Genomic DNA, 8,985 nt, shown 5'->3' with positions numbered 1-8,985 from the left:
CCCTTATTCCTGATTATATGAACGTTTCAAACGTTCCATATTTAAATTAGGCTCCACTTGTATCAACTTACGTCGAGCGCATATTTAGTACATTCAAGGCTTTTCTTCGCGAAAATCGAATGAAAATGCTGCCAGAAAACTTCAAAATGCATCTTGTGGTTCAATGTTACTTAGAAACTCGAAAGGATAAAATAGTCAAAGAGTCAAAGTACAAATTTTTCATATAATGAAACTAGTTCATAGTATTTCTCTTTTTACTTGTAATATAAAAATTTCTAAAATAAATATATTTTTTTATTGTTCTTCGTATTTTCTGTCTTTTTTAGTGCCTTATTTTGCTTTTTTGGCAATACCATTTTTTTTGCCTTTTCCTGCCTTTTTCGCTATTTTGTTTTGCCTTTTTTTGCCTTTTTTGCAATACCTAGTGCCTTTTCCTGCCTTTTTCGCTATTTTATTTTGCCTTTTCCAGCCTATTTCGTTACTTTATTTTGCCTTTTTTATAGGTTTTTAGGTCCTAAAAATCCGTTCCCTGGTAATCACTTAATCGATTTGTACCTAACTAGGTTCAATTATATCATTAAGTCTAACTCTGGATATTATCGGAAACGTTTGAAATGGGGTAAACATCCCTACTTATCATGCAAATGTAGTTCAGGGAAAGTTGAAACGACGATATTTTATACCTGCGCCGGGTATATAAAGTTCGGGTTTGCCCGAACTTATACTTCTTTACTTGTTTACATATCAATTTTGAACATAACTGTTTAGAGGAAATAATATGATTGTTTTCGGTCCAGCAAATCCCGCGGATTCGCGGGATTGACGACCTCGATCCCGCATGCTTGCCGGATTGTGATTTTTATGCGGTATTGGATTCCCTAATTGATGCGGGAAGCGGGACGATATGTAAGCATTCCTTGTTGTTTATCTTTTGTCTTTGACTTTCTTTGATCGATAAATCCAGTTTGTAGACGTAAAAGTTATCTTTTTAATACAGGGTTATTTTGTTACTTGGATTTTCCTCTGACAAACCGCGGAAGCGATCGGACGTTGATTTTTATTCTCTTCTCGCACATTGTTCTCTTTGAAAGTTATTTACCGTTATCGGACACCAATAAAATATTTGTGCAAAGTAAATCTCAAGTGTTTCTAAGTGTTTAAGGGCTCTATAATATAATAGGTACATTTACCTTAATTGTGAACTAAATACGCAACTAACTTAAATAAGTAATTTATCTTAATTGACATTAAGATCGATCCCTAAAAATGGGTCAACCGCCGGACCCACCTAATAGGCTTAAGCCTCATATCAATAAGAATGTGTATATACCTGGACCTAAATTCATGGTAATGAAGCGAAATAGCGAAAATAATGAAACATTGAAGGACGTATTACCTTTCCTAATTAAAAAAATGATAGATCACACATGCGGAGGGCCAGTCGATCAGTGTAAAAAAACAAGTAACGGGACAATACTCATTAAAACAAAAGACCACAAACAAACCCAAAAACTGTCTAAACTAACAGCACTTTCTGAAAAAATTGCAGTGACCGTCGCAGAACATATTTCTCTTAATCAGTGTAAGGGAGTCATATATTCAAATGAATTAAGAATCATTCATGAAGAGGAAATTCTCCTAGAACTAGAACAGCAAGCGGTATGCGAAGTCAGGAAAATAAAAAAAACTAGAAGAACAACTGGTTGAGACAGGTCTTATAATTCTCTCTTTCGCCACACATTGCCTACCTGAATACATTTCAGTCGGGTATGAAGGTGCAGGTGACACCTTACATTCCATACCCTATGCGATGTAACAATTGTATGAAGTTCGGTCATACTCAGAAAGTGTGCAAAGCATAAAAAACATGCATAATATGTAGACAAAAACAACACACCGCAGATGACAATATGAAATCGTGTAAATTCGTGAGCTGCGTGAACTGCAATGCCAGAAAATACGACAACATCAAACATTTAACACTAGACAAAAAATGCCCCATTTTTGTAGAAAAACACGAAATAACAGCAATTAAAGTACTACAGAAGGTAGATATTAAAACTGCTTACTCCATATGCAATGCGAGACATCAATACCAACAACACACATACTCATCAGTTACGTCACAACAAAGATTAACACCACCCCCAGAAACAACAAGCAACGATTCAACAACTCCAGCTTAAGTACAAACAACAACAAGTGCAAACAACACATCAAAAACTAACAACTAACGAGAACTGGTTTCCTACGTGGATTTTGATTCCCTCTTCGATGCTGAACCTACAACAACAGCTGCTTCATTGAATTCTAAACCCAATAAAAAAGTTACCTTACTACCTAGAAATATATCAAAGCGTAAGTTAAGCCAAATAAAAAGCCAAACAAAAACAAATACAAAATAACTACCAAACACGGCGGAGTAGAATATTGCCCAGACTCTGATTATGATCAACCAATGAGTGACGTTTAAAACTAAAACACTCAAAGCCGTGAATTAATCACTGGCCTCGATGTGGGTATATCGTCTCATTCAGCCAAAACGGGGTCAGTTGATTGAATAACCAAAAATCACTGTGATAATAGCATACAGGGCGCCCCAAAAATTCGCTACTTTTGACAATACTTAAAACTTAACATTCTTTTCAATATGTCTTTAGTTATCCTCCAGTGGAATATAAAGAGTTATTTGAATAATTACAGCGATCTTTTGATTTTAATTAAAGAGCATTCTCCACAGACAGTTTGCCTGCAAGAAACACATATATATAATAATTATAATATACCTATACCGATTAATTACAATATAATCACAAATATTGCTACTAACAGATTTGGAGGAGTTGCACTTCTAGTACATAACCCAGTACAATACACTGAACTAACTTTAAGCAATGACTTCGAAGCGTTGGCTGCAGAAATCGATTCTAAAAAGAAAATAACTATCGTTTCAGTATACATTTCACCATCCAATATGTGGTCGACTAAAGTTTTGAATATTTTTCTCTGAAAAAATGGAGACAAGTATGGGAAGGTGGTCACTTCCATTGAGGTCTTTTAAAGTACGCCATTGCGTATGCGGTTTCATTTCTGGTGAACAAAAAGATAGATATATGTGTGTCCAGGTGTTATGTGTACTGAAGTGTGTTGGAGATTTGTCATTAAGAAGAATTAGTTGAGAGTCATCTAAAAACTTTGCTATTATTTCCCCTTTTCTATTGCTCACTGGTGAACCCCAATTTGTATGCCAACTATTAGGTTCACCAGTGAGCAATAGAAAAGGGAAAATAATAGCAAAGTTTTTAGATGACTCTCAACTAATTCTTCTCAATGACAAATCTCCAACACACTTCAGTACACATAACACCTGGACACACATAGATATATCTTTTTGTTCACCAGAAATGAAACCGCATACGCAATGGCGTACTTTAAAAGACCTCAATGGAAGTGACCACCTTCCCATACTTGTCTCCATTTTTTCAGAGAAAAATATTCAAAACTTTAGTTGACCATACTTTAAATTAAAACAAGCTTATTGGATACACTTTGAAAAACTTACAGGATATATCGGTTGATAGCAATATTAACAAAGAAAATGCAAACATTCGGAAAATAATATTACAAAGCGCTCACTATTCGATCCCTCAAACCTCTCCGAAAACTATTCAGCGTAAAGTACCCTGGTGGAATAAACACTTATCAGCCCTTAGACAAAATAAAATTGCCGCTTGGAGAAAATTACAAAAAAAACATTACTGAAGAGAATATAATTCAATTCAAAAAAGCAAATTGTAAGTTCAGAAGGGAATTGTTGCTAAGTAAAAGACAATCTACAATTGAATTTACATCGGAAATTCAACCGTAAACCCCAACAACAAAAATATGGTCCAACATAAGAATATTTTGTGGCTTAAATCCATCAAAAGTAATTCATTGCATAAATGATCCTATTAGCAACCACAAAACACTATGCAAGAGAGAAATAGCAAATTGTTTGTTGGTCCATGAAATCACAAGATGACAATTTCATTTCTGAATTTATAATGCATAAATTCAGTAGCAATCAGTCTGTGCATCCTATTTGCTCTATAGCATCACAAATTGAACAGAAGATTTCACTTTCTGAACTTTCTTCAGCCCTGAGATCTCTCAAAGGGACAACACCGGGATTGAACAGAATATCATATCCAATGACAAAGAAATCGTCTGCAGCTCTCAAACATAGAATACTAAAACTTTATAATGATATCTTCGATTAAATTATGCCACAGTCGTACAAGACTAACCTTACAATTCCCATTCTGAAGGCTAATACAAATAAGTTGGAGGTGAGCTCGTATCGACCTATCTCTCTTAATTGCTGTTTAGCTAAAACTTTAGACAAAATCATATCCAAACGAATATGGTTGTTAGTCACACAAAAAAAAACTTTTGCATGAAAATCAAATGGGCTTTAAGAAAGGAAAATCAGTTAATGATGCTCTGATCAATGCAGACCATTTAATAACTACTACATTAAAGAATAAAGGGCATATAACAGTTCTGTCTTTAGACTTCTCAAAAGCTTTTGACCGAATAGGCATACATGCTATTACAGATCAACTATAGTCCAAGAGCTGACAACGGTTTTTGTTACACCATATATAACCAGGCTAGAACTTTCATGATGAGTCCGCTATGACGGCCCATTAAACTAGCTGAAAGTCTGGCGGCCCTCCAGCGGTGGCTTTGGCGCCACCAGGATTTTTACGGATGCAAAAAAACACATCAATTACACTATTTTAACCAGTCTGGTATTTTGGGATATCAGTGTTGATACTTCTCCGAAACCGGAAAAAAATGGCTAAAGTGGCGATTAAAAGTGGACAATTTACACTATAATAACCAGTCTAAATTTTATAAATTATCATAGGTTGAATCCTCAGGAGGCTATATGTTTGAAACCAGACGAAATTTTGGGTGCAAATGCCCTGCCAGATCAAAAAATCCGTTACTATGCAGACGTTCAAATCAACTTGTTTCTTACTAATTTTTAATATACTTTGTTGACGAAATAGTTAAAGTCACAATTCAACTCGTCAACGCATATCACTTGGTGCTTTTAGGACTACACCTGTAACGAACATGTTGTTTGAAGCCAATATCCCTGAAGTTCTGAACACATTGAAAACGACGAGCTACCGACCACAGCTTCCAATTTGTCATCTTTATTATCTAAGCGCTTTGTCGATGGCGACATGATTTCTTTGAACGCGGCAGCGACATCATGAATTTGTATGAGTTTGACATAAAAGAAGAGGAAGAACCTTATCTGTCGCCAGAAAAATAGAAATAGATCTAATCTGGCCACAACCACAGCCGTCGCGTAGCCCGGTCGTCGCTAAAATAATTATCTACATAAGAGTACGTGTTAAAATAATTTGACAGCTGTGGTTTGTAGCTCGTCGTTTTCATTGTGTTCGGGCTTTGAAATAGAAGTCAAAAGAGACTACCTCACGGCTAAATTATATAAGAACTTAGTAAACTCACGGAATACACCCATATTTAATATTATAAAAACCAATTCTAGAAACAAATATAAAAAGTACCTTCTACCATAAATAAAACCATAGAAATCTGTTCTAATCAAAACTTACCTTGTGCGCCACCCATAGCATACAAAATTAAACCCTATTGGAATTTCCCAGAAAATATTATCTTAACTGAACTTAGAAAATAAAATAAACAAAACACTACTAGAGTCATTTACAAACAATGTTTCGAAACCATAAGAGAACAATATAAAGACTGCACATTTATATACACAGACGGTTCCCAAATAAATAACGTAACTGGATTCGCAATAACTACTGAAAATAAAGTTTTAAAATCTGGACTGCTTCCAACATATTCCTCAGTAATGTCAGCCGAAATAATTGCAATATTAGAAGCAGTCAAAATACTGACAAATAATAAATATAGTTTAAAAAAACTATAAAACACGCTTTTAAAGCATATCAAACTAAAAAGTAAAAAAATAATTTTTAATTCAGGAAATCTTGAATAAATAACTAAAATATAAGTTTCAAATAACAATGAATATAAAATACTAGTATTATTGTGAAAAAGTGTGGGTTACTCGATAGACAAAAATATGGCGTGATTGTTACCTTAGACGTAAAGAACGCGTTCAACTCTGCCAACTGGGCTAAAATACTCGACAGACTGGAGAGTATTGGAATTTCTTATTATCTTCGAAGACTAATACGAAGTTATTTCTACTCGCGAGTGCTGTGGTACGAAACGGAGGAGGGCCTGCAGCGGGCTGAGATAACAGGTGGCGTTCCAGAAGGATCCGTACTAGGCCCTTTACTATGGAACATTATGTATGATGGAGTTCTTCGTACCGAATTTCCCGAAGGATCATCCATATTAGGATTTGCAGCCGACATTGCGGTAGTAGTATCTGCGAAACTTCTTGATGTCATATGCGAAAAGGTAGCATCATCAGTCGGCGTGATTAAAAGTTGGTTAAATCAGGGACATAACAGTTATAAGTTTTATACCAAAAACGTTGCTCCATAACAGTTATTAGATGAGAAATATTTTTTATTTCGTCGATAAGAGTTATAACCCAACGTTTATTTTTTACGATGCCTGATAACTGTTATGCAGGAGAAATATTTTTTCCGTTGCCGATAAGAGTTATTTCCCAACGTTTATTTTTTACGTTGCTGGATAATAGTTATTTTACAACGTTTAATTTTTACGTTGTCTGATAAACGTTGTAAGATTAGGATATTGATGAAGATGTAGACGGAGAATAAGATAAAGATGATGCAATAAAAGTGAGAGAGTGAAATAACTATTATCAGATAACGTAAAAATATTCGTCGGGCAATAACTGTTGTCAAGCAACGTAAAAAATAAACGTTGGGCAATAACCGTTATCGAGCAACGCAAAAAATAAACGTTGGGAAATAACTCTTATCAGCAACGGAAAAAATATTTCCCATCTATTAACTATTATGAAGCAACGTTTTCGTTAAATTTCAGAATTCCGGCAACGTTTTCAATTTGTAAATTCGAGATAACAGTTATTTTTGGTCCCTAGGTTAAATAGCTTCGGCCTGAAGCTAGCCAAGCAAAAAACAGAAGCAATACTTATCTCGAGTCGTAAGAAACTAGAGGAGGTAGCGCTAAAAATTGGCGACCACACCATCAAGACGAAATCTACAATTAAATACCTGAGAGTGGTGCTAGACAAGCGTCTTAGTTTCAGCGTTCACTTGAGCTATGTGAGAGAGAAAGCAGCTTCAACGATCACGGGACTATCTCGAATAATGCTTAATACGCGAGGACCGAAACAGCACAGACGTTTACTCTTAGCGAGCGTGGTTAAAAGCCAAATACTGTATGCGGCCCCAATTTGGTCAAACGCTGCACAGTGTCCAGCATACTTCCGCGGAGTTAACTCAACATACCGTTTATGTGCGCTCCGAGTTTGCAGCGCCTTCAGAACAGTGTTGGACGAAGCAGCTTTCGTAATCGCCAGTATGATACCCGTAGATATACTGGCGAGAGAATCGACATTCCTTGCATCCACACCGACGTCAAGCCCGAGAAAGCAGCATTAGGGAGTGGCAAAACAAGTGGAATAATACGACTAAAGGTCGTTGGACCTATCGCTGCATACCAAATCTGGTATCCTGGCTTGATAGAACGCATGGCGAGCTAGATTTTTATCTTAGTCAGTTCTTAAGTGGTCATGGCTCTTTTAAGGCATACCTATTTAAATTCACACATGAGCGCGACCCGTACTGCGACCTCTGTCGAAATGGCGTGGAAGAAGATGTGCACCACGTATTCTTTGAGTGCCCTCGATTCCATCAGCAGATGAACCAACTGAAACTAGCTGTTGGAGGGGTGATTACGCCATAATCAGTAGTCATGGTGAAAGGAGCCAGCGAATGGGCATCAACCAGCGACAGACTAACTTCAATTTTGAAGGAACTGGGGGACCTAGAGAGACAGCGGCGTATCACCCGTGATTAAGCCAACTCTTAGCATAGCCGCGGACTGTAGCCAAACTATGATGTTCACCAGCCAAAACGTAGGCGCGGACTGGAACCTAGGCCGTTCCAGTCGCCCGAGTAAGACAACTAAGAAACTTGTGCTTTCAGACCGTCCCTTGAACATGAAACATACCAATTAAAGCGTAAGCGCGGACTGGAACCTAGGGCGTTCCAGCCGCCCAGGTGGCAATCTCGAAAACTTGTGCAATCGAAAACTAGGCGCGGACTGGAACCTAGGGCATTCCAGCCGCCCAGGTGGCAATTTAGAAAACTTGTGCAATTGAAAAATAGGCGCGGACTGGAACCTAGGGCGTTCCAGCCGCCCAGGTGGCAATCACGAAAACTTGTGGAATCGAAAAATAGGTGCGGACTGAAACCCAGCGCGTTGCAGCCGCAAATAAAGTGCAGCTTCGAATTTCGTGCACACGGGGCGTTGGTGCGGATTAGAACCTAGACCGTTCCAACCGCAAAGGCAGTATACATACATACGTATACGGGCCTGAAACTCGTCTCTTATGCAAGCCTGCTCAATACAATACCAGCATAAGGCATTCCGTCATTTTAAGGTATTTGCTCTTACTGCCTATAAAAGCGAAGATAATAAGTTGAAGCTAACAGATAAATAAAGAAATAGTTTAAAAAAAAGGTTTTTCTCTTTAAACAAGACGTGGCAAAGCCTACTAGGAGTAGCCCAGGACTGAGTACAACCGACTGGAACGAACGTGCGAGCCTAGTGCTCCACCGCCTCCCGACGAAATACTTGACGGTGGTACCGGGGGGGTTCGGTACTTGGACAGTAGGAGGTTTAGTTCGGGTTAAAGTCCCACACCGACGGGTATAGGCTTTCGATGCTTCCTCCTCGTAAAAAAAACATGCATACTTACATACATACATACATACATACATACAAACATACAGGTGAAGCTAA

This window comes from Rhagoletis pomonella, unplaced genomic scaffold (genome assembly GCF_013731165.1).
Source record: "Rhagoletis pomonella isolate Grant_MI unplaced genomic scaffold, Rhpom_1.0 Rhpom_scaffold_00331, whole genome shotgun sequence".
Taxonomy (NCBI): Eukaryota; Metazoa; Arthropoda; class Insecta; order Diptera; family Tephritidae; genus Rhagoletis; species Rhagoletis pomonella.
The sequence above is the reverse complement of the archived record's forward strand: the minus strand, read 5'-3'. Positions refer to the sequence as shown.